The sequence below is a fragment of the Haliotis asinina genome, chromosome 2 (genome assembly GCF_037392515.1).
Source record: "Haliotis asinina isolate JCU_RB_2024 chromosome 2, JCU_Hal_asi_v2, whole genome shotgun sequence".
Classification (NCBI taxonomy): domain Eukaryota; kingdom Metazoa; phylum Mollusca; class Gastropoda; order Lepetellida; family Haliotidae; genus Haliotis; species Haliotis asinina.
The window spans coordinates 95,420,509-95,448,460 of NC_090281.1; the positions used below are offsets into that span (position 1 = coordinate 95,420,509).

At 40.9% G+C, this 27,952-nt stretch overlaps 1 pseudogene; it reads left to right on the forward strand.

Annotated features, from left to right (window-relative positions):
- The first annotated feature begins 685 nt into the window (after window positions 1–685).
- The window catches only part of LOC137272125 (fibropellin-1-like), a 33,516-nt pseudogene continuing 6,249 nt past the window's right edge, over window positions 686–27,952 (forward strand).

The window sequence follows — 27,952 nt, forward strand, 5'->3', positions numbered from 1 at the left end:
CTCTTCACAACCACAGGTGACAAACGGCTGGTGGTATAGCGCCTACCGTTTCCTGACTAGAAGGTGGATGCGCTGTGATGCACCTTAAGTGTGTGCCGGCTCTGTTCCACCAGTCGTTTGTCACCCCTCGGTAATAATTTTATGCACAAAATGAGATGGAATGGGACGAACTTCAGTTCGACTTCTGTTTGGGCACGTTTTGCTAACTTATCCGTCAACCCGCGGAGCGCTAACTTGGAAACAATATCGAGTACCAGACCACAGGTGAACGTCGTCGCAAATGACTATGATGACGAGGCTATGGAATCAAACCACCTTCCGATATTCGGTCTACCTGAATCTGGAAACGAATCATGCTGTCTGCATGTTGCATCATTAATGCTATTGCAAAGAGATACAAAGACAACCATACCGATTAAATTGTCCAGTTTGATAAATTTAACCACAGACTCAACAAATCAGACTCATTGCAGTTCTAAGAAAGTGACAGTTTCAGCTTTCCGATACAATACTATATACAATATGCTGGTGTTGGTGGGTTGGTGTTAGGATGCACAATTGGGTCAACCTGTTCTTCTTCTCACATATGTTACAACCTAAACAGGAATTCACATGTACCCATGATGCTTCATCCCTTTTTCAATATATGACCCGTTTCACTTTCGTGTCTGCAGGTGCTTCAGCGATGCCGAAGGGACGACAATTCGTTGCAGCCTTCTTTGAACAACCATACCAAAGAAGGAGCTTTCCAAACATGTTCTTTGTGATTCTGTCTGAGGTGAATGCCACTGTTCACGTTGAGAGTGGATTCGGTATTTCAGAAGATTTACACATCCAAGCCAGGGAAGAATACAAGTACAAAGTTAATGAAAGTTTTTATTACCAAGCCAACCTTCAGGTGACTGACATGTCATTCCACTTTTCATCCACTGAGGATATAACCCTCTTCTGTTATCACGTACTGGTTAATAAAGGAGATGGATACCTTGCCTTGCCGATTGAAGCATTATCGACGGAATATATCGTAGTGACACACATTAATAATGACACAGGAGATCAGCCAGACCTTCCTTACACGAGGACAACACAAACTGTTTTCCTCATCGTCGCTACGGACGACAATACCCAGGTGAACATCAGTCTTAAGATACAAGGACCCCTTTTGGCTGATGGATGTGGCAATGGAACTTTCTTCAATGGGGAGAGCAGAAAGTTTACACTCAACAAGTATCAGACAGTTGGTGCTTACTGTGCCGAGGACATTACTGGAACACTGATCACCAGTGATAAACCTGTGGCTGTGATTAGTGGACATAATATGAAGTACACCACTAATATTAGAGATGGCATGGTAGAAATGTTGCTACCTGTAAAATCATTTGGAAGAAGCTATTACTTGCCAGAACCACCACCTATTAGTAATAGGACTATATACAGAGTTGTTGGATCAGTATCGTCAACCACCGTCCGCTCCCCGTCAGTCAGTAGTATATCCTTCTCTGTCGGTGAACGGGAGTCTCATGACATAACTGTTGACACCACCACAGGTCCACTGTACATTGAAGCCGACAAACCCGTCATGGTTGTTCAGATAGCTATACAAACACCATCCATGGCACTCGTCCCACCCACCAGTTTATACTCCAGCTCTTATGCCATCGGAAAACCTGTTCTTCACGCGACATATGATCTAAAGAAGGTGTATATAACGGTCATTGTTCCCACTGACAAGGTTCTCGGAATACGTCCACAGATATTCCCCCAGTTTAAGGTAATTAAAGGAAGCTGTTTCTCAGAGGCGTCAGTGGAGTTGACAACACCAAGGTTTTACAGCCTGACTCACGTGGACGATGTTCCATTCGGAGCCATGATGTACGTGTTTCCATATGTTGACACTCGATGCGTGTTCACCCACCCAGCCGGACTAAATCTGACAAATGACGTAGGTAAGTACTCTCATAGTGTCGATTGTTCAGAATGGTTGTCTCTGTGCTAGGTATTTACGAAGCTGAATGCATATGAAGGTAACTGCGAACTCTCAGTTTGAACGTTGATAATACTTGAGAGAAAGTGGTTTCATATATCCCGGAGAGGCAGAGTTTTTCGTCGTGTAAAGGCACGACGTACAACAGTTGAAATATTGTAAACTCAAAGAATAAAGGTGCTTCAAAATGTTCAATGTGTCTGGCCTGACGCCAGATTGTGGCTTGTAGAGAGTCGACGGATGTGATTAGGTCTTTCTTTTGTCTTACTCATGGTAGTAGTTTTAACTCAACTGATGGTGGGCACAACATCTAACGTTACTTACCTTGACTGGAAGCTGCAGCAGAATGGGCTGAAAGTCCCATATGAAGGTTTATTTGGTATACTTGTTTTCAGATAAAACCACGTGTCCCCCCTCGGCAGTGTGTTCAGACGGGACTCCGTATCCTTGCTCGTGTTTATCAGGCTACTTTGAATACCTGTGTCATGATAGTACGTGTTTCCAACTCTCTAATTCCATCGTCATATCTTGTTCTCTCTAATTACATCGTTTTATCTTGTTGACGAGACATTTACCTGTCTTTGTTTAGAACACACAATGAAACAAATTATAAAGCGAAAGTGAGTGAGTGAGTCAAACTTACCATTCTTACTTTCTAATTCAAAATACATGTCATCTTCGAGTGATTGCTTCTTGGCATGATGCTATATTCCGTCAGCGATAACTGGGTGAACTAATTCTCGGATGAGCTGACGGGATCTTTTCAAGATAAATCATATGCATATTTCCAGTCCTTGTGTAATGCTGGTATTGTTCAAGCTTCAGGCGGCTGCACGGTTGATCCATGCAAGTTCTCCAGTAACTGTACTGACCTGAAGACCTTGTACCAGTGTGACTGTGTCACTGGGTCGGGAGGAGCTCACTGCGAGACTGGTAAGTAGGTAGTATCTCTGATGCCGTGGCAATGAAAATCTCTCTACTTGTATGTAATGAGCTGGAATTCAACTGACTTCAGGAACTATTGACACAGATCAGTTGTTTTACCTGTTTATAGAGTGAGTGAGTGAGTGAGTTACTATTTAACGTCACCTCGGCAATATTGCAGCCATATCGTGACGGGAACAGTTAACAATGAACAGAACTATATATTATAAAAACCTGTCAATGAAGGACAGTAAAACAACTAGATTATCACAATTTGAAATAAAACTAGCGCGGAACACCTGTTTATAGAAGTGTGAGAAGATAGTGTGCATCATATCGCACTTGATGCACTTGCTGACATCTCGTCGAATTCACAGACATGGTACTCTAGATTTGTACTGTAGATGTAGTTTCAGGTAAACGTTAACACAAGAACTATGCTCACATATAATGTATATACACAAGTACGTGTGGACATATTGTGTCCTTGTCAGACTGATTTCTGTGATTCAACACACCATTGTGTGGAGGTTTGCAAGGCACATGCGGCTTTTCAACAGTGAGGTTCAGTCTGTTGGTTGTCATCACTGAGGTAGAGTCTGTTGGATTTCATCATTGAGGTAGAAGGTAGAGTCCGTTGGTTTTATCACTGAGGTAGCATCTCTTGGTTTTGTTGCACCTGTATACTGTCAAGCTGTGTTTCCAGATGTCATCGATAGCTGTGGTAACAACACTTGCATAAACGGCACTTGTGTGGATCAGCTGGAGTCGTACAATTGCACATGCACTGAAGGATACAACGGTATATACTGTGAGACAGGTGGGTGATACATGTACTGCAATAGCATAATGTTGCAAGGTATAATATGAACAGTGTCACATAAACGCATAATAGTCTATCAGAATGCTCAAGAAAGACGGTAAATGTGTCAATGTATATGTAGCCATAGTATGTTGCTGCATGCTGTTATCTACTCGTTGTAGATATCGACGAATGTTCATCGAGCCCATGTGTACACGGCACCTGTGTCGACCACGTCAACAACTACACCTGTGACTGTGAACCTGGATACACCGACTGGAACTGTAGCACAGGTGGGAAGTTTTGATGCAGTAATTTTTAGTATGGGTCGGAAATATTAAACTCGCTAAATATCCAGGTCAGGCATTTCGTGAATCCATACCCGTGATTCTTGCGATCCACCCTGGATATTTTACCGGCCAAACAGCGGATGAAGGAAGCGGGAAAAGGGACGATTAAGATTACCTGGCTACCAAAGTTGTCGGCAGTTTTAAGGGTTATGAACACATCCTGAGGATGTGAAAAGTGGTTATGTAATTTTATAAAAATTCTATCCCTGAAGGTCCGGGATGGTTTTATATTCGTGATATACAATGATTACCACGTTTTCTGGATGATCATTGTTCGGATGAACAAAATGTATTTAAAACAATCGTGATTGTTGGTCCGAGGATTTGCGTATTTGGATATGAATGCACGGCATTGTCAAACAGATACTTGTTCAGCGCCCTCTGCAACTTCAGTGGAAAAGTATAATCGTTTTCGGACCAGATGAGACTCGGGATTTAAGTGAAAAAACGTACAATACATCATATATTTGAGGACTAGCACACTCGAAGTCAGTCTGGTTTGGTCACGTGAATGAGAGTGTAGAATGAGAAGGGATTCCTTTTCTAAACGTCACTGGTTAAGAGTTAATAACTGTTTAATCTCTGGTGTACTTCGTGTATATATTTCTTACTTGTTGAACATAATGCTGTTTAATAAGTCTTCAATGTTAGTAGACGTCGTATACTAACATCGCGTGCTGCCGGCACTATTTGGATTTGGTCACATGACCAAAGTTACGTGACGGAAAAAAATATGTCGGCTGTCATACATGACACCTCTAGAAGTCACGGTATTCAACCGATCTTTACACGGTTGCATGTAATAGCATTATTATTTTAAAAATAGAACATGGTATGACGGCGTAATGCACTCGTCCTAAATGTTGTATTCTCGGGTATCTTTGCTAAGGGCACATAAAGATATTCTAGTTTCTCATCACATATTTCCCCAAATATGGTTCAGGCAGCGGTTGTGCGAGACTATGACAACTAACATGCATCGGTTATGAAGTGTACGTTCGATTACGAGGTGGAGGCTGAAATGGCGCAGTGACGCCAATACGTTGTGAAGTCATAGAAAAATCGTCAATTATCGTCTAATATACTACTGTCAGAACCTTTGATTTTTCACCAAAACATTTTAGAATGCGTAGCTTTAAGCTTAAATTAAAACAGACAATCACAAAATACACATAATGTCAGACAATCTATCTGAACGAAATATTGCATCACAAATCGTTGGAAAAGCGAATTGCGGTATACAGTCCTATACATTTACCTATTTTCACAACACAAAACACTGTAAATATATTGTGCTACGACCCATGTACGACCCAGGATACAAAACACTATCATTCCTTTTCTCCCGCTAAATGTCCAGGTCAGGCATTTATTCAACCTAAACCTAACTGTGAAGTCTTTTTCTCTCTAATCTTCTCTTTGGCCAAAATCAGTGCGACAAATAAAAGGATAATATATTAGGATGTTTGCGAGCCATTGATATGAAATCAACACGTCTTTTGCTATATCTGAAATGCTTGTAATGTCTTAATAGACTGTCATGTAGGAGCATGGTCATGGTTAGGTACAGAAATATGCATGTGATGCAAGTGCACGTCGGCAATCATTTCATCCCATTTCTACATGTACAATCTTCAAAAGAGAAAATTCGGTTGTGGATATGATTTGCAGATATCGACGAATGTTCATGGAACCCATGTGTACACGGTACCTGTGTCGACCACGTGAACAACTACACCTGTGACTGTGACCCTGGGTACATGGATTGGAACTGTAGCTCAGGTGAGTATTTTTATCTTCTTATCACCTAACGGGGAAGGATGCCCGCTGGCGATAAACAATGTGCCCACTCATATCCATCACAACATTGTCACTGTGTCGCAAAATATTGGTTGGTCAATTCGTGCAACAGGACACACTAAATGAAGTGATCCCATATTCCGTGTGTGAATAGTGAGTGAATTTAGTTTCATGCCGCTTTTATCAATACTCCTGTTATGTCACAGCAGGGGACAACAGAAACAGACTTCACAATTGGCTTCTATGTGGATAATCGAGCCTGGGTGTCCGGCGCGACAAGCTAATGCTTTTCCCTCTAACCCCCCATTATCTATCAATACGTTCACATAAGAAAGAAGAGTTAAGAGATGTGTATATTGTGTATTCTGTTTCCTACGTCAGTCCTGAAATATGTGTTAGTTAAGATCAGCTGAGGTTCTTAATGTACTGCTTGTATAATGTTGAATTATATGAAATGAAACAAAATCCAGAATCAACGGCATGAGCATCTACACAATGCGATGACGTGTGTCAACCAAGTCAGCGAGTCTGATCACCCAACCCCGTCAATCGTTTCTTATGGCAAGAACAGGTTACTTAAGACCATTTCTAACCCGCGTCTTCACGGGTAATTTTGGGATGCATGGAAGGGGTGTCAAAATCAATTGATTATCATGCGAAAAAGTCACTGAGAAAATCTTTGCGTTATTAGCGATGTCAAGACGTCGATCAACACATGCTTGACATGAATACAAATACATGATATGAATGTAGATATCTGTGCTTGAGTATGTGTATGCCTGTCTGTGTTTGGGTATGTTTATGTCTGGCATATGGGGTGTCAGGTAGGGGCAGTCATCCACTGCAGCCTGGCAGTCTCCCGTCGTAACGGTTCCCCGTGCCACTGGACCAAGACTTCTCAGGCCGAGAGAAGTCTGTGCCACGATCTTCTCACTATAAAATCCTCATGCAAAAGGTTGTTATGCAACTCATCATCAACTCATCGCCGATCTGTCACGCACACCCCTCAAGTCCTACAGCGATGGGCACGTAGCAAAGCAACAGGTGGAGGTGAAAACTGGCGGTTGTAGTCACAATCAGGCATGCACGTAGGCGGTCCATGGGCAGGTAGCCCTTTGAATTCGAGGGCAATACGAGAGTCCGGCAGCATCGAAAAGCGACTGGTCAGCCTCTTTAGGACAGCACTGCCCACCCTCACATGGGGGAGGGGGCTAGAAAAGGTGCCCCAAACAAATGCTTGCCCTTCTTAGCCTGGTCGGCTTACCGCGTCTGGCAGATTCATCCTCATTGCGGTTGAACAATGCAAAAGAAATGTCACCAGAAGCTCATTTGGGCACCTGAAACGTTTGGACTCTACTTGATACAGCCAGTGCATCGAGACCAGAAAGAACAGCGCTTCTCACAAAGGAACTCCAGTGATGCAGAAAAGACATTGCCTCACTTGGTGAAACCGAAGAGAAAGAGGAGGTGAATACACCTTCTTCTGGAAAGGAAAGCCTCAAGGTGAAGACAGAATTCATGGTGTAGGATTTGCGATTACAACAGATTTGATTAAAAACATATAAATCGCTGTTTGGTTTTGTATATGGCTCTTTGTCTGTGCTTGGGAATGTGTCTGCCGTTCCGTCTGTCTGCGTTTGCATATGTGTATGGTCCTCTGTCTCTTTGTCTGTGTGACTGTCTGTGTTTTGGCATATGTGAGTATCTGAGTATGTGTATGGATCTCCGTCTGTGTTCTGGTATGTGCATATCTGCCTCTCTCTCTCTCTCTCTCTCTCTCTCTCTCTCTCTCTGTTTCAGTATGGATATGCATGTCTGTATGTCCCTTTTGCGGTATGTGAATGGCTGCCTGTGTTTGAGTATGTGTGTGTCTGTCTGTGTTTGTATTTTGCTTTTGGTTTGCTTGGGAATATGTTATGCCGATATGTCTGTCTGTGTTTATGTGTATGGTTCTCTATCCGTATGTGTGTGCCTGTATGTCTATGTGAGTATATGCATGTGTGTCTCTCTGGTCTGTCTGTGTTTAATTATGAGTATGCATGTCTGTATGTCATTGGGTATGTGTATGGTTGTCTGTTTTGGGGTAGAGTATGGATGTCTGTCTGTGTTTGGGTAGAGTATGGATGTCTGTGTTTGGGCATATGGACGCCTGTCTGTGTTTGGGTATATGGATGCCTGTCTGTGTTTGGGTACATGGATGCCTGTCTGTGTTTAGGTACATGGATGCCTGTCTGTGTTTGGGTACATGGATGCCTGTCTGTGTTTAGGTACATGGATGCCTGTCTGTGTTTGAGTACATGGATGCATGTCTGTGTTTGGGTACATGGATGCCTGTCTGTGTTTAGGTACATGGATGCCTGTCTGTGTTGGGGTATATGGATGCCTGTCTGTGTTTGGTTTTGTTTGTAGCTCCGATGTTTGAGAATCAGTGTGACTATCTGTGTTTGGTTGTATGTATGAATGTCTGTGTCTGCGTAAGTCTATGACTGTCTATGTTTCAATATGTGTAGCTGTCTGTGTTTGGGCATATGGATAGCTTCCTGTGTTTAGGTATATGTATATATGTATGACTGTCTATCTGTCTGTGTGTACTTGGCTGTGTGTATGCTTGTCAATTTTGGCTGTGTGTATGGCTGTTTTAGTATGTGTATACATGTCTGTGCATGGGCATGTGTATAGCTTGTATGCATGCATGCATGTATGTATGTGTGTGTGCGTGCGTGCGTGTGTGTTTGTTTGTGTGTGTCACTGAGCCTTTATGTTCCTCTAAGTTCGTCTTGGATTCGAAATTTTATGCACATTAGCGGTCAATCATCAACCCCTCACCATAGCCACCTTACAAAGAACAAAATGACATTCTAAACACTAACACACAATACCACGTATCACGTTCTCCCCGACAAATGGAATTTGGCACAGTTTCCACAGTCAGAAACTAAGACCACCCTGCCATTTAGAAATTGACCCAATATATCATGATATATTTGGGATTACACTTTCTTGGTAACGTGCCTGTTGTACAGGTACCTCTGGGAGTTGAGTCATGTGGGACTCAACCTCACACTCTGCTTCACTTCCAAAGAAGTGTAATTCGTAAAATAGCTCTTGCTGCATCTGATCAGTTTCTGACCTTCTGTACATTTTACTGACCGGATATATTTGAAATTGTCGTCTCTACAATAGATACCTACCCGTGATGTTCATATGAGAACGATGAATGATTAAGTAACTCTAATTAGTGATAAGTGCACAAAACGTAAATAAGGCATAATTATATTACTGAAACCTCTGTACTCAACAGATCCGATATCTTACGTTTTACGATCTATCACAGAAAACGTTGTTTAAGAAACTATGTAACATTGTCCTCTTCACAACGCCGGGTGACAACCAGCTGGTGGAATTGCGCCTACCGTTTCCTGACTAGACTGTGGATGCGGTGTGATGCACCTACCAGTTGTCATCCCTCAGTTAATTATGTTATGTACAAAATGAGATGGAATGGGACGAACTTGGGTTCGACTTCTTCTCTTTGGGCACGTTTTCTATCTTATCCGTCAACCTGCGGAGCGCTAACTTGGAAACAATATCAAGTACCAGACCACAGTTGAACGTCGTTGCATATGACTATGATGAGGTGGCTAGGGGATCAAACCACCTTCCGATATTCGGTCTACCTGAATCTGGAAAGTAATCATGTTGACTGCATGTTGCACCAATAATACTATTACGAACGGATACAAAAACAACCAAATATAAAATATGCTGGTGTTGGTGGACGGGTGTTTGGATGCATAATTGGGTCAACCTGTTCCTCCTGTCCCATATGTTACAACCTATACAAGAATTCCCATGTACCCATGACGCCTCAAGCCTTCTTCAATACATAACCCGTTTCACTTATGTGTCTGCAGGTGCTTCAGTGATGCCAAAGGGACGACAATTCGTTGCAGCCTTCTTTGAACAACTATACCAAAGGAGCAGCTTTCCCAACATCTTCTTTGTGATTCTGTCTGAGGAGAAAGCCACTGTTCACGTTGAGAGTGGATTCGGTATTTCGGAAGATTTACACATCCAAGCCAGGGAAGAATACAAATACAATGTTAATGAAAGCTTTTATTATCGAGCCAACCTTCAGGTCACTGACATGTCATTCCACTTTTCATCCACTGAGGATATAACCCTCTTCTGTTATCACGTACTGGTTCATAAAGGCGATGGATACCTTGCCTTGCCGATGGAAGCATTATCGACGGAATATATCGTAGTGACACACATTGATAATCACACACAAAATCAGACAGCCCTTTCTTACACGTGGACAACACAAACTGTTTTCCTCATCGTCGCTACGGACGACAATACCCAGGTGAACATCAGTCTTAAGATACAAGGACCCCTTATGGCTGATGGATGTGGCAATGGAGCTTTCTTTAATGGGGAGAGCAGAACGTTTACACTCAACAAGTATCAGACAGTTGGTGCTTACTGTGCCGAGGACATTACTGGAACACTGATCACCAGTGATAAACCTGTGGCTGTGATTAGTGGACATAATATGAAGTACACCACTAATATTAGAGATGGCATGGTAGAAATGTTGCTACCTGTAAAATCATTTGGAAGAAGCTATTACTTGCCAGAACCACCACCAGTTACTGGTGGGGCTATATACAGAGTTGTTGGATCAGTATCGTCAACCATCGTCCGCTCCCCGTCAGTCAGTAATATATCCTTCTCTGTGGGTGAGCGGGAGTTTCATGACATAACTGTTGACTCCACCACAGGTCCACTGTACATTGAAGCCGACAAACCCGTCATGGTTGTTCAGATAGCTATACAAACACCATCCATGGCACTCGTCCCACCCACCAGTTTATACTCCAGCTATTATGACTTCGGGAAACCTGTTCTTCATGCGACATATGACCTAAAGAAGGTGTATATAACGGTCATTGTTCCCACGGACAAGGTTCTCGGAATACGTCCACAGATATTTCCCCAGTTTAAGGTAATTAAAGGAAGCTGTTTCTCAGAGGCATCAGTGGAGTTGACAACACCAGGGTTTTACAGCCTGACCCACGTGGACGATGTTCCATTCGGAGCCATGATGTACGTGTTTCCATTTGTTGACACTCGATGCGTGTTCACCCACCTGGCAGGACTAAATCTGACAAATGACGTAGGTAAGTACTCTCATAGTATTGATTGTTCAGAATGGTTGTCTCTGTGCTAGGTATTTACGAAGCTGAATACATATTAAGATAACTGCGAACTCTCAGTTTGAACGTTGACAATACTTGAGAGAAAGTGGTTTCATATATCCTTGAGAGGCAGAGTTATTCGTCGTGTAAAGGCATGACGTACAACAGTTGAAATATTGTAAACTCAAAGAATAAAGGTGCTTCAAAATGTTCAATGTGTCTGGCCAGATTGTGGCTTGTAGAGAGTCGACGGATGTGATTAGGTCTTTCTTTTGTCTTACTCATGGTAGTAGTTATAACTGAACGCTACTTACCTTGACTGGAAGCTGCAGCAGAATGGGCTGAAAGTCCCATATGAAGGTTTATTTGGTATACTTGTTTTCAGATAAAACCACGTGTCCCCCCTCGGCAGTGTGTTCAGACGGGACTCCGTATCCTTGCTCGTGTTTATCAGGCTAATTTGAATACCTGTGTCATGATAGTACGTGTTTCCAACTCTCTAATTCCATCGTCATATCTTGTTCTCTCTAATTACATCGTTATATCTTGTTGACGAGACATTTACCTGTCTTTGTTTAGAAAACTTACCAATTATTGCATTTTAATTGAAAATACACGTCATGTTCGAGTGATTGCTTCTTGGCATGATGCTATTTTCCGTCAGCGATAACTGGGTGAACTAATTCTCGGATGAGCTGACGGGATCTTTTCAAGATAAATCATACGCATATTTCCAGTCCTTGTCTAACGCTGGTATTATTCAAGCTTCAGGCGGCTGCACGGATAATCCATGCAGGTACTCCAGCAACTGTACTGACCTGAAGACCTTGTACCAGTGTGACTGTGTCACTGGGTCGGGAGGAGCTCATTGCGAGACTGGTAAGTAGGTAGTATCTCTGATGCCGTGGCAATGAAAATGTCTGTACTTGTCTGTAATGAGCTGGAATTCAACTGCCTTCTGGAACTATTGACACAGATCAGTTGTTTTACATGTTTATAGAAGTGTGAGAAGATAGTGTGCATCATATCGCACTTGATGCACTTGCTGACATCTCGTCGAATTCACAGACATGGTACTTTAGATTTGTACTGTAGATGTAGTTTCAAGTAAACGTTAACACAAGAACTATGTTCACATATTGTATATACACAAGTACGTGTGGACATATTGTGTCCTTGTCAGACTGATTTCTGTGATTCAACACACCATTGTGTGGAGGTGTGCAGGGCACATGCGGCTTTTCAGCACTGAGGTTCAGTCTGTTGGTTGTTACCACTGAGGTAGAGTCTGTTGGATTTCATCATTGAGGTAGAAGGTAGAGTCCGTTGATTTTATCACTGAGGTAGCATCTCTTGGTTTTGTTGAACCTGCATACTGTCAAGCTGTGTTTCCAGATGTCATCGATAGCTGTGCTAACAACACTTGCGTAAACGGCACTTGCGTGGATCAGCTGGAGTCGTACAATTGCACATGCACTGAAGGATACAACGGTATATACTGTGAGACAGGTGGGTGATACATGTACTGCAATAGCATAATGTTGCAAGGTATAATATGAACAGTGTCACATAAACGCATAATAGTCTATCAGAATGCTCAAGAAAGACGGTAAATGTGTCAATGTATATGTAGCCATAGTATGTTGCTGCATGCTGTTATCTACTCGTTGTAGATATCGACGAATGTTCATCGAGCCCATGTGTACACGGCACCTGTGTCGACCACGTCAACAACTACACCTGTGACTGTGTACCTGGATACACCGACCGGAACTGTAGCACAGGTAAGGAGTTTTGATTCAATCATTTTCAGCAATTGGTCGGAAATATTAAAGTAAGGGTTTTGGTAAAAATAAAACTAAGTCTGAATTCATTCCAGTGGTTCTTGCGATTGCAAATTAAATGCCCTGAATATTTTAACGACCAAACAGCGCATGAAGGAAGCGGGAAAAGGTATTATGAACACTGTTTGGATACCAAAGCCGTCATTAGTTATAAAGGTTATGAACACATTCTGAGGATATGAAAAGTGGTCATGTAAATTTACAAAATGTTCTATCCCTGAAGGTCAGGGAAGGTTTTCTATTCGGAAAATACAATGATTACCACGTTTCCTGGATGATCATTGTTAGGGTGGACTAAACTTGTTCAAAACAAGCATTATTGTTGGTCCGAGGCTTTGGGTATTTCGACATGAATGTACGGAATTGTCAAACAAATACTTGTTCAGCAACCTTTTCAACTTCAGTGAAAAGGTATAATCGTTTTCGGACCAGTTGAGATTCAGGTTTTAAGTGAAAAAAAGTTAAATATAATTACTTGAAATATCTGAGTGAGTGAGTGAGTTAATATTTAACGTCAGATCGGCAATATTTCAGCCATATCGTGACGGGAACATTTAACATTGAAATGGAATGTATGTGTTTTAGGAAAACCTGTCAACAAAGCACAGTAAAACAACTAGAATATCACAAGTAGCATTAAAACTAGCGTAGAAAGTTAAAACTAATATCATTATATGGACAATGCAATATAAAAACAGGCTATAAATCGCCAGCAACTGAGGGTAGATCACACCATCCCCTCAGCTAATTCAAACTACCACTCATTAAAAGACATCTATTTACAGACCATATTACTCATAATTCAACCAAAAAACAATTTCTTTTAAAACACCAATAATTAAGTGAGAAGTAACGTTGGTAAAAAGATCCTTAATTGATTTGACATGGAAATATTTATCCGTTGTGATGGAGAACTCAACACAGTCAAGCAGGATATCCAAACTAGCAAATAGCTAGTTAATGAAATAGGACTATATTTGGACGGATCCGTATGATCATATCCATGTTTAGGCATTAGTACTACTATAGCGTCACGCCATGAGGGAGGAAAGTTACCCGATGTCCAAATATCATCAAAATATTTAACAGAGTTTGAAGACAGGATTCTGGTAAGTGCTTCAGGAGTTCATAATGTGTGTTAACAGCTCCTGTAGCAGTATCGTGGGCTTGATCAAGAGCGGTATCGAGCTCATGAATAGAAAATAGTTCATTATAGTCTTCCCCATTATCAAACCTGAGGTTAATAGCTTCCTTTTCTTGTTGTTTTTGGGATCGTTGGAGTTTATGCACATAATTAGAAGAGGAAAAGTGTTTGGCAAGAGTTTTGCACAGTTTATTCGCAATATCTGATTTATCAGTAAGCAATTTTTTTTATCTCCATGTTTAAGATGATGAACACTAGATTTAGTACCTGTACCTTTAATTTTCTGGACCATGTTCCAACCCTCTAACACAGGTGTTCGAGAATTTATTTTGGATACATAATTTTGCCAAGATTGACGTTTGTTCTGTTTACAGGTACTCTGCGCTTAAAAATTTAAATTTTTAAATTTATTTAAATTATGCACCATAGGATGGCGACGGAAATAATGTTCTGCCTTTTTCCTTGTCTTCCTAGATTCATTGTTGAACCTTGGTTTTCGAATATGTGGTACTGCAACAGCTATGGAATTCAATTCATCAGAAAAGCATTTAATAGCACCAGGAACGTCAATAAAACGTTCAGGTTTAAGTTTTTCAGCACACAGTGTTTCCTATAAAGCCCAGTTAGCCTTTTCAAAATTCCGCCTTGATGATGGAGGAACATCAGATGGAGTTACAAATTTTAGTATAGTAGGAAAATGGTCACTGCCACAGAGGTCATCGTGGACTGACCATTCGAATTCATTTAGTAGTTCTGAATGTGTGAGTGACAGGTCGAGAGTAGAATAGGCCCCTGTACCAGGGTGTAAATGTGTGCTGGAACCATCACTATAAATACATAAATCATTGTCAGAGCAAAAGTCCTCCAACAATTTACCTCTAGCGCTTGTGGTTACACTACCCCAGAGTGTGTTGTGCTCATTTAAATCTCCCATTATGATACAGGGCTGCGGGAGTTGGTGATAGAGAGCTTGAAGATCAGTTTTGTGACACGTCGAAGACAGAGATATGTAGAGAGAGCATAGTTTTAACGCTACATGTAAAGTAATTCTCACTGCAACAGCCTGCATATTAGTAATAAGTGAAACAGGGCTTTGCATAACGTTTTGTCTGACTAGAATGGATGATCCGCCAGTGGCCCTATCACCCTTAGGCGAAAAACAATAATATGTATTAAAATGACGAAGGTCAAATGTATCTGTTTGTTTAAATATGTCTCTTGGAGACATATCGCTGAAGGTGTAAAATCTTGGACTAATAGCTGTAATTCATGTAAATTAGTCCTCAGTCCTCTGCAGTTCCACTGTGCAATATTATTGGAATATACTATCTTTTAGAGGGATTTTGGGGGCATCTACCCCGCATTTCTTTGGAGGGCGACAATCTATGTGCCCCAGAATGGACGTTTTCAGAAACGTCCAAAGACGGTGGTGCAGTAGCTTGTGCCACTGTCATTGGATCCAGAACAATATCTTCTAGAATTCCAGATAACAGCTCTATTTTTACTGCAGAAGCAAACGCCCTATTAATAGCTCTCAAATATATTCAAGAACACCCTCAACATAAGCAGTATATAATCTTTCCCGACTCTCTTTCTTGCCTTCAGGCTATTAAAAATATTTCCTGCAAACATCCACTTTTAATAGAAATTATTGAATTGTACAGTGATCTTGCCACTGGTCGATACGACATCGTCTTCTGTTGGTTACCCAGCCATGTAGGCATTTCTGGTAACACATTGGCTGACCTTGCTGCTAAAGCAGCACTCAACAAATCTGTGACACCACTTCTTATTCCTTACAGTGATTACAAAGCCACCATTAGATATTATATCTGTGATCTGATGCAAAAGAAGTGGGACTCTCAAGTAGGTATAAATAAATTACATGAAACAAAACACCTACTTGGGTTGTCAGTCCAGGTTTGAAGAGGTCATTATGCTACGATGTCGTATTGCCACACCAGATATACCCACAACTACCTGTTGAAAGGTGAGGATCCTCCGTTCTGCATCCCTTATGATGAAAGAATCACAGTCAAGCACGTCCTGAATACTCCATCACAAAGGATACCTATTTTAAATCACGAACTATGAACAATATAAGTTCTCATTTAATTATTGGGTTTTTAAAAGAATTGGATTTGTTGACTGATTTGTAAATAGAGCAATATTTTATGATTTGAACTTTAAATTAAGAACTCAGATTGTTAGTGGCAGTACCCTCAAGGGAGGTTTAAGTACCGTAAAATTATTGTCCTCCTGAGAGGGTACGTAAGTCCCGAAACATTTGAAGTAAAATTTAATCTTCCACACTTTTAACTGTAATATTATTGTCATTTTAATTCGTGGCTAAACTTGCATACAATCGCCAATAGCTGAAGGGAGGGTGTAAACCCATCTAGGGGTCATGCAGGTAGCTAAGGTACTGTAAGTCCCATGGCCCCTTGTATGGTGATCTACCTTCAGTTGTTGATGATCAATAGCCAATTTGTACGTGATATTGTCTAACATAGTTTTCTGCTTTTAAAAATGCATTCTAGCTAGTGTTAACTCTTTTTGTGATACTCTAGTTATTTTACAGTCCGTCGATGACTGGTTCTTTAATTACTTGTATTTTTTGTGTGCATTTACAACATTTCTCGTTACTATATCGCTGCAATATTGCCGATGTGACGTTAAATTTTAACTCACTCACTCATTCACTCAGAAACGTCCATGTCTTCAAGAAACCCATATTTGTTAAACAATTGAATTATTTTGGGACTCGACCACTTTGTTGTTTTGAAGCATCAGGCTTAGGCTTTGGTTTACTTTTAACAGTTTGTTGACTCTAAACTGTCGATTGAGACTTTGAGTGTAACTGATATGATGATGATTTGTAATCAGAAGAAGACTTGGATGTACATGGAAGTGATTCCTCAGTCTGAAATGATATAGTAGAGTACAAAAGCTGTGGAGAGTCGCAATTTACCCAAGTCAAGGTAGTTTGGCAGCCTGTGGATGATTTTGTTAGTTTAGAGGTAGACTCAGATGATGTTGTTTGCTACTGTAACATAACTTTCTGGGAGATCAGATCTCTTTACCAGTTTCTTTGCCTCAGACAAAAGAGATATTTTGTGTAAATTTTATTTTGTTTATCTCCATTTGCTCTTTCCAAATAAGACACTGTTTAGAAAATGATGAATCGTCTTCTGAGCAGTTGGTGCATTTTTTTAAAATCACTAGTACAATCATCTGTTGTGTGTGTTTTTTCACCACAGTGAGCACACACAACAGACAATTTGCAAGTAGTTACACAGTGTCCATATTTCTGGCATTTAGAACACCTGAGCGGTTGGGGAATGTAGGTGTCTTGAATGTTACAATATCCTGCCTTCACTGATTTGGGTGCATTTGGACATGAAAAATTAAACTGATACGTATTCGTTTTGATGGTTTTGTTGTTTTTCCGAAATGAGTGAGTGAGTGAGTTAATATTTAACGTCACATGGGCAATATTGCAGCCATATCGCGACGAGAACATACATGACAAAAAAGAATATATATGGATATTATGAAGACCCTGTCTACGAAGGACAGTAAAACCACTAGACTATCACAGTTAGTACTAAAACTAGCGTGGAAACTTAAAATAATATAGTATGACTATTTGGACAGTACAATATAAAAACAGGCCATGGATCGCCAACAACAGAAGGTAGATCACCATACCAGGGACCATGGGGACTTACAGTACCTCTGCTACCTGCATGGTCCCTGGCTGGATTTACACCACCCCCTCAGCTGCTGGCGACTGTATGCAAGATTAGCCACGAATTAAAATGACACATATTCTACGATTAAAAAAGTGGAAGATTGAATCTTACTTAAATCGTTTTTGGACTTACGTACCCTCTCAGGAGGACAATAATTTTACGGTACTTCAACCCCCTTCGAGGATACAGCCACTAACAATCTTAGCTGCTAATTCAACTTCCAGTCACAAAATACTTATTTATTTACATGTTAGTCAATAAATTCAATTCTTTTAAAAATGCAATAATTAAATGAGAACGTACGTTACTAAAAAGGTCCTTCATAGTTCTTGATTTAAAATAATTGTCCCTTGTGATGGAATATTCAACACAGTCAAGCAGGACATGCTTGACCGTGATGATTTCATCACAAGGGATGCAAAACGGAGGATCCTCACCTTTCAAAAGATATTCATGCTTATACCTAGTGTGGCCAATACGACATCGTCGCATGATGACCTCTTCAAATCTGGACAGACATCCCAAGTAGGTGTAACCAACAAATGGTTTTATTGCATGTAATTTATTGATACCTACTTGGGTGTCCCACTTCTTCTGCATCGGATCACGGATGTAAGATCTAATGGTGGTTTTATAATCACTGTAAGGAATAAGAAGTGGTGATACAGATTTGTTGAGCGCTGCTTTAGCAGCAAGGTCAGCCAAAGTGTTACCAGAGATACCAACATGGCTGGGTAACCAACAGAAGACGATGTCGTATTGGCAGGTCTTAAGACAGTTATAAAGTTCAATAATTTCTATCAAAAGTGGATGTTTACATGCTAGGTTTTTAATGGCCCGAAGGCAAGAAAGAGAATCAGAAAAGATTATGTATTGTTTCTGTTTAGGATGTCTTTGAATATATTTAAGAGCAGTTAATATGGCGTTAGCTTCAGCTGTAAAAATAGAACTGTTATCTGGTAATCTAGAAGATATTGTTCTGGATCCAATGACAGTGGCACAAGCCACTGGACCACCGTCCTTGGACCCATCTGTAAATAAGGATTTATAATTGCTATATTTATGTTTCAGTTGATTATATTCTTGTTTGTATTGTAATTCATTAGTTTCTGATTTTGTAATTAATGTTAGGTCGTCTTGTGGCCTAACCAACTGCCAAGGAGGAGAAAAAAGAAGACTTGAAGGAGCTATGTTTTCCAGCTCAATGCCGGCCGAAGAAATTCTGTGCCCGAGAGGTGGAACAAGAGAAGACTTCTTGTCGTACAAATCCTCATAAAGGGGATTGAACACACAGTTATATGCAGGGTTAGATTCATTAGAGTATAATTTAGTAATGTACTGTAAGGATAATTTTATACGACGTTGTGTAAGAGATGGTTCATCGGCCTCAACGTAAAGACTGTCAACGGGTGAAGTTCGGAAAGATCCAAGACAAAGTCTTAAACCTTGGTGATGGACAGAATCAAGAAGATTAAGGTTGCTTTTACAGGTTCCACCGTAGACGATGGAGCCGTAATCAAGTTTCGAACGGATCAATGATCGATGAAGTTGTAGACGGGTAGCTTGGTCTCCTCCCCACTTACAATTAGAAATGACTTTCAACAAGTCAAGTGCCTTCAGACATTTAGTCTTAAGGGATTTGATATGGGGAAGAAATGTTGAATGTGAGTCAAAATTCAATCCCAAGAACTTGGCCTCTTTAACAACGTTAATAGCAGTGCCATTTAGAAACAGCTCAGGGTTTTTATGTGGTTTATATCGTCTACAGAGGTGTATACAATTAGTTTTCGATTTAGAAAATTTGAAACCGTTCTCTTAATTTTATTTAAGCATAACTGCAGTTGCCTCTCAATAGTACGCATATTTTTACCACGACGGGAAATATTAAAATCATCCACAAAAAGTGATCCGTCAATCGAATCAGTTAAAACTTTGGATAAACTGTTGATGTTAATGCTAAATAAAGTAACAGACAAAATACTCCCTTGTGGAACACCCTGATCCTGATTGTAATGATCAGACAGGGTAGAACCCACTCGGACTTGAAATTGCCGTGTGAAAAACTGTGATATAAAAAGAGGCAAACGGCCTCTCAAACCAAAATCATGTAAATCCTGTAAAATACCATGCTTCCAGGTCGTATCATAAGCTTTTTCAAGATCAAAGCAAATTGATACAGCATGTTGTTTATTAACTATAGCATTTTTAGCAAAGGATTCTAAACGTACCAAGTGATCAATGGTACTATGATTTTTCCTGAAACCACATTGAATATTTGTTATAATGTTATTGGTTTCAAGATAACAAGTTAATCTATTATTCACCATACGTTCCATGGTTTTACAGACACAACTCGTTAGAGATATTGGTCTGTAATTAGACGGATCAGTATGATCCCGGCCAGGCTTTGGAATAGGGACAACAATGGCATTACGCCAGGAAGTTGGGAAATTCCCCGACGTCCATATTTGATCAAAAATTCCTAAAAGGACTTCTAGACATGATTCGGGCAAATGCTTTAGGAGCTGATAGTGAATATTATCGGTTCCTGTAGCTGTATCATGAGCTTGCTCAAGTATGGAGCTCATGCAACGAAAATAATTCGTTATAGTCTTCACCATTGTCTGAGTTAAAATCGAGTCGTTTCTTTTCCTCTTGTTTCTGATACTTTTGGAACTCAGGGACATAATTTGATGAAGATGAATGTTTGGCTAAAGTTGCGCCAAGTGTATTTTCTATGTCAGTTTTATTAGTAAATATGGTATCCCCGTCCTTCAGATGATGCACAGTAGATTTGGAACCTTTGCCCTTTATTCTTTGGACCATAGTCCACACCTTTGACATTGGTGTACGTGAATATATTTTGGAAACATAATTTCGCCAAGACTGACGTTTACCTTGTTTAAAAGCACGTCTAGCCTTGGCGTTAGTAATTTTGAATTTGTCTAGATTATGAACTGTAGGATGTTTGCAAAAATATTTTTCGGCTTTCTTCCTATATTTTACACTCGTCAGTAAACCATGGTTTACGAATATGTGGAATCGCAGAGGACTTAGGAATTGTTTTGTCAGCAATGACATTTAGTACATCCGAAAAGGACTGTATGGGATCTTCACTGTTCTTAAAAAGATCATGCTTCAAGTGTGCAGCACACAGTGTCTGATATAATGACCAATCAGCCCTAGCAAAGTTCCGTCTTGATACCGGTGGATCATCACCAGGGTTGATGGATTTCAGCATGGTGGGGAAGTGATCACTCCCACATAGGTCATCATGGACCAGCCATTCAAATTCATTGTATAAGTTGGAATCAGCTAGTGATAAATCCAGGGAAGAGCACTTTCCCGTAGCTGGATGTAAATAAGTAGCTGAGTCATCATTGAAAATACACAAATTATTATCGGAAATTAATTCCTCAAGGATTTTGCCTTTATTAATAGTATGGTCACTTCCCCATAGTGGATTGTGTCCGTTGAGGTCCCCCATAATAATACATGGTTTTGGGAGCTGATCATATAGACTTTGAAGATCTGATTGACAAATATTGGAAGATGGAGGGATATACAAACTGCACAATGTCAAAGCAATGTGTAAAGTCAGGCGAACAGCTACTGCTTGAAGATTTGTTTTTAGAGTAACAGGGCTATGTATTACGCTCTGATGAACGAGAATAGAAGCGCCTCCAGTAGCTCGTCCTCCCGGAGGAGAAAAAGAATGATAAGCGTTATACTGTCTCAAATTCAAGGTATCTGTATTTTTAAGATATATCTCTTGGAGACACAGCGTAGACGGCTGAAAGTCCTGTATCAGCAATTGTACCTCGTTGAAATTAGTTTTTAGTCCTCTACAATTCCACTGCAATAGATTGGACTGGTTCATGGTGGCTCAATTGGTGATCTTCCACGCGAATGTGTGGAGGGTAAATTCCTCCTGCGGTCCTGTGAGGACAGAGTGATATCCATATCCAGAGGCCCAAAAGAGTTTTCTACAGGAACTTCTGAAGATGAAGGGATGATGGGAATTGATTTTCTATTTATTTTTTTTCCTTTCTGTTTTTGACCGTCGGTCTGTTTGTCAGACGATTGTGATTTGGGCTCAGGCTGTCTCTCAGTCTGTGATCCAGATGTAGATTGAGTTACTGGGGAAGATGGTTTTGCAACTGAGGATAAGGTAATGGGTTTTGCAGACTTAACCCATGTCAAGTCTGTCTGACAACTTACAGGAGATGTCATAACAGCGTGAGTGACGGCAGCAGAGTAGGTCTTATTTAATGGAGGTGTGGTTTCAGCTGTCAACAGTTTTTTGCGTCAAAGTAAGAAATATTCCTTTCATTATTTTGGACTCCTTTTGCCAAACAGGACAAGATTTTGATGTAGCAGCATGAGGTCCAGGACAGTTTGCGCATGTGAACTCATTGTTGCAGTCTGTATTTGCATGGTGTTCACCACAACGATGACATGCAGCCGAACCACGACAAGAACTAGCCCCATGACCGAACGTCTGATATTTAAAGCAGCGAAGCGGGCTGGGGACATTCACGTCCACTCCAAGATTGAAATACCCTGCTTTGATTGAAGGTGGTAAGGATGCACGAGCAAACGTCAAGAGATATGTATTGGTATTGACACTGATTCCTTCTTTCTTGACGGTGAACCGTTTTACAGCTGTGACTCCCTGATCATGAAGTTCAGTTACTATGTCTTGTTCTGACATGTCAGACAGGCAGCGAGCCCTGTCCCGAACAATGCCCCGGCAGGAATTTAATGTTCTGTGCATGGACACAGCAACCTCAATATTGGCAAATGTTTTGATAGATAAATGATTTAGAGATTGCTGTCTCCGTGCGCATTCCACCAGAAGTGAACCACTACGAAGACGGGTGACATTGCGAACCTCTCCACAAATACCTGAAACAGCCTTAGAAATGGCAAAGGGGTTTAATTTAATAGGAAGATTGTCTGTTGCCTCAATCACTAAGAAGCGTGCCCAGGAATCAGCATTGGAAGAAACGCTTCTTGTTGATTCATCAATATCTTCAGTTCGTCTCTTTTTTTTCATTTCGCCATGAACCAGATGACTGGGGATCCATGATTGAAGGAACAAATTCAGCATCCCTACTCCCCACCCACCATGGATTGTCAACAAGGACGATGTCAAATAGCATCGGATCTCCAAGATGCCGACACCAGGGATACAGGGATGCTATACTCCGGCAACTATGACACAAACAGCAACATTTGTATACCAAATAAATTGCCAGGGTGGTTCTGCCCGTGACAAATGATTGGACACATATTGGACTTGGAGGTCAACATTGCTAGATTGGCCCATGAGCCACCGCCTTCTGGCATAGGACTCTAGGCATTAAATATATTAATAGTTTGGAAATGAAAAATCGAAATGCCCAAGACCCAATAAGTAGTTGAGTGTGCAAAAAACGTTTACTATGCAGAGGGCATGGCGTGACCAGCCGATTGATAGAACCGGGCCAGTTCTACCACCCGTCTAGGCGAAGTCAGGGCCAAAGTGATGTGTTGAGCAACAGGAACACGGCTTCAAACTCCTATTGCCCTAAACCACCAGGATCCCTTCCTCCGCCGACACAGGGTCGCAACCCACGGCAAACGGGTTGGTGGACCAAATATCCCCCGGGTCCACTACGGGGGTGTCGGCGAGCTCTTGGCGTTACTCAGCACCCACCACGAGGAGGTGGCTCGCCACGGCTGCCTTTTCCGAAATGAAAAGCACTTGACATAAAGCACACCTTGATTCTTCATTTCTGATACTATATCAAGATCAAACAATCGATCACGATCTCTGACGATACCTTTACTTGTGTTCAAGGTTTTGTGAGCAGAGACAGTGACCGGAATGCCCACGAAAGATTTAATGTTCATCAGTTTGGTTGATTTGCTGCTTTTTCCCCGCATTCCACTATCAGCGCACCCGAACGTTAGCGTCTAATGTTTTTAACATCCTGGTCTGTCGTCAGTATCATCAGGGTCAATTTCAAGTGGAAATTTTGGTATTTTTGGGTGAAATTTCATATGCCATGGTTAGTGTAATGTGGTTCATCATCCGAGCTATCCACCCACCACGGAGTATCACAAGGACAATGCGGCACCCGTGGCGAGCCACCTCCTCGTGGTGGGTGCTGGGTCACGCTAAGAGCTCGCCGACACCCCCGTAGTGGACCCGGGGGGATATCTGGTCCACCAACCCGTTTGCCGTGGGTTGCGGCCTGTGTCGGCGGAGGAGGGGATCCTGGTGGTTGAGGGCAATAGGGGCCTGCAACCGTGTTCCTGTTGCTCAATACACCACTTTGGCCCTGACTTCGCCTAGACGGGTGGTCGAATAGGCCCGGTTCGACCAATCGGCTGGTCACGCCAAGCCCTGTGCTACATTTGTTTACTGTTGTGAGAAAATTACGAAATTATAACATGTCTAAAGACTTGGCGAATGTTTTGATCTTAATGTTGTTTGTTTTTGCCTAGAGTCGTATGCCAGAAGGCGGTGGCTCATGGGCCAATCTGGTGGAACTATTAATCTTTTAATTTTTCTGCTGGAGTATATCATCCGGGTATCCTTGGTGCTGCAAGCTGGAGATCCGCTTGTTTTTAGCATTGTCCTTGTGATACTCCGTGGTGGGTGGGGAGCTCGGATGATGAAATCTCAACCCTAAATATGGTTTATGAAATCCCCACAAAAAAAAACAAACGTCCTCTTGAAAATGATGTTGATGATAATGACCTTCGACCGTCCAGATCAATTGAGTTTTGGCCACGCTTTCTTGTGATCGAATCTGCTGATAAAACGCCTCTAAAATTGAACCATTTCGCTGTTGCCAAAGGTATTCAAGGTATTGCCAGGGAAGTTAAGAACATTAAACGGTTACGTTCAGGTGCACTGCAGGTTGAGTGTGGGAAACGGCAGCAGTCAGTCAATTTGATGAGCATAGAATCGTTTGTTGGAATTCCTGTTACTGTATCTGCTCATAAGACGTTAAACACAAGCAAAGGAATCATCAGAGACCGTGATCGGTTGTTTTCTGACATGACAGAACTTGACATCATGACTGAAATGAAAGATCAAGGTGTGCTCGACGTCAAACGCTTTTCAGTCCGCCAAAACAATGAAAGTGTTCCAACCAATACTTATCTGTTCTCCTTTTCATCTCCGACAGCTCCAAAATCATTGAAGGCTGGTTACTGCAACATCAAGGTTGACGTGTACATTCCGAACCCGCTCAGGTGTTTTAAATGTCAGAAGTACGGCCATGGTGTAAATACTTGTACATTGTCCGTTGTGTGTGCCCACTGTGGTGAGAAGACACACACAACAGAAGATTGTACCAGTGATTTTAAAAAATGCACCAACTGCTCAGGCGACCATTCCTCATTTTCTAAACGGTGTCCTGTTTGGAAAGAACAAATGGAAATAAATAGAATCAAATTCACTCAAAATATCTCTTTTTCTGAGGCCAAAAATATAGTAAAAAGATCTGATCTTCCAGAAAGCTATGCTGCAGTAGCAAAAACAACATTGGAGTCACGCTCGAAAATAACAAAACCATCCACAGGCTGCCAAACTACCTTGACTTGGGTAAATTGCGATTCTCCACAGCTTTTGTACCCTGCTATATCATCACAGACTGAGGAACCACTCCCTAGTACCTCAAAGTCGTCTTCTGATCACAAATCATCATCATCTCAGTCACATTCAAGGTCTCAATAAACATCTGATAGTCAACAAACGGTGAAAAGTAAACCAAAGCCAAAGCCTGATACTTCAAAACAACACAGTAGCAGAGCTCCTAAGGGGTCACAAAATAAAATTCAATTGTACAATAAATATGGGTCTCTTGAAGATATGGACGTTTCTGAAAACGTCCATTCTAGGGCACATAGCTTGTCGCCCTCCAAAAGAGTGCGGGGTAGATCCCCAATAAATCTCCCAAAAGATAGTTTATTCCAATAATATTGCACAGTGGAACTGCAGAGGATTGCGGACAAATTTACATGAAGTACAGCTATTAGTCCAAGATTTCACACCTTCAGCGTTATGTCTCCAAGAGACATATTTAAAGCAAACAGATACATTTGACCTTCGTCATTTTAATGCATATCATTGTTTTTCACCTCCGGGTGATAGGGCCACTGGCGGATCATCCATTCTAGTCAAACAAAACGTTATTCAAAGCCCTGTTTCACTTAATACTAATATGCAGGCTGTTGCAGTGAGAATTACTTTACATGTAGCGTTTACGCTATGCTCTCTTTTTATTTCACCATCTTCGGCTTTTGCCAAAACCGATCTTCAAGCTCTTTATGATCAGCTCCCGAAGCCCTGTATTATAATGGGAGATTTAAATGGGCACAACCCACTCTGGGGTAGTGTAAATACAAACACTAGAGGTAAATTGTTGGAGGACTTTTGTTCTGACAATGACTTATGTATTTATAATGATGGTTCCAACACATATTTACATCCTGGTACAGGGACTTATTCTGCTTTCGACTTGTCATTGACAAAATCCGAACTATTAAATGAATTCGAATGGTCAGTCCACAATGACCTCTGTGGAAGTGACCATTTTCCTGTTATATTAAAAGCTGTAACTCCATCTGATGTTCCTCCATCATCAAGGCGGAATTTTGAAAAGGCTAACTGGGCTTTATATGAAACACTGTGTGCGGAAAAACTTAAACCCGAACGTTTTATTGACGTTCCTGATGCTATTAAATCTTTTTCTGATGAATTGAATTCCATAGCTGATGCGTGTATACCAAATTCCTCTGAGTTCCACACATAAGAAAACCATGGTTCAACGATGAGTGCAAACAAACTAGGAAGGCAGGGAAGAAAGCTGAACATTATTTCCGTCGCCATCCTATGGTGCATAATTTAAATAAATTTAAAATTTTAAATGCTAAAGCACGGCGTACTTTCAAACAAAACAAACGCCAATCTTGGCAAAATTATGTGTCCAAAATAAATTCTCGGACACCTATGTCCAAGGTATGGAACATGGTCCAGAAAATCAAAGGTAAAGGTACTAAATCTACTGTCCATCATCTTAAACATCAATTGCTTACTGATAAATCAGATATTGCTAATAAACTAGGTGAAACCCTTGCTAAACACTCTTCCTCTTCAAATTATGTACCAATTCCAGCAATATCAAAAACAACAAGAAAAGAAAACTATTAATTTCAATTCTGATAATGGTGAAGATTATAATGAAACGTTTTCTATTCATGAACTCCATACTGCTCTTGATCAAGCTCATGACACTGCTACTGGAGCTGATAACATACATTATCAACTCCTGAAGCACTTACCGGAATCCTGCCTAGAAACTCGTCTCAATATTTTTGATGATATTTGGACATCGGGTAACTTTCCTCCGTCATGGCGTGACGCCATAGTAGTACCAATACCTAAACCTGGACGTGATCATACGGATCCGTCCAATTATCGACCTATTTCACCAACTAGCTGTGTTTGCAAGACCATGGAACGTATGATAAATAATCGACTTGTTTGGTACTTGGAAACAAATAATCTTATCACAGATATACAGTGTGGTTTCCGTAAAAAACAGAAGTACTGTCGATCACTTAGTGCGACTGGAATCATTTGTTAACTAATTAATAAACAACTTGCTGTGTCTATCTTTTTTGATCTTGAGAAAGCATATGACACAACCTGGAAACATGGTATTTTGAGGGATTTACATGACTTTGGTTTGCGAGGTCGTTTGCCTCAATTTATTGCCAACTTTTTAAATGACAGACAATTCCAGGTCCGTGTGGGTTCTACCCTGTCTGATCATTACAATCAGGATCAGGGTGTTCCACAAGGCAGTATTTTATCTGTCACTCTTTTTAGCATCAAGATCAACAGTTTATCAAAAGTTTTAAATGATTCAATTGATGGATCGCTTTTTGTGGATGATTTTAATATTTCTTGCCGAGGTAAAAATATGCATACTTTTGAACGGCAACTGCAGTTGTGTTTAAACAAAATAAATAAATGGTGTCTTGAAAACGGCTTCAAATTTTCGAAGTCCAAAACTAATTGTATACATTTTTGCAGAAAATATAAACCACATAAGGACCCAGAACTATCTCTAGATGGCACT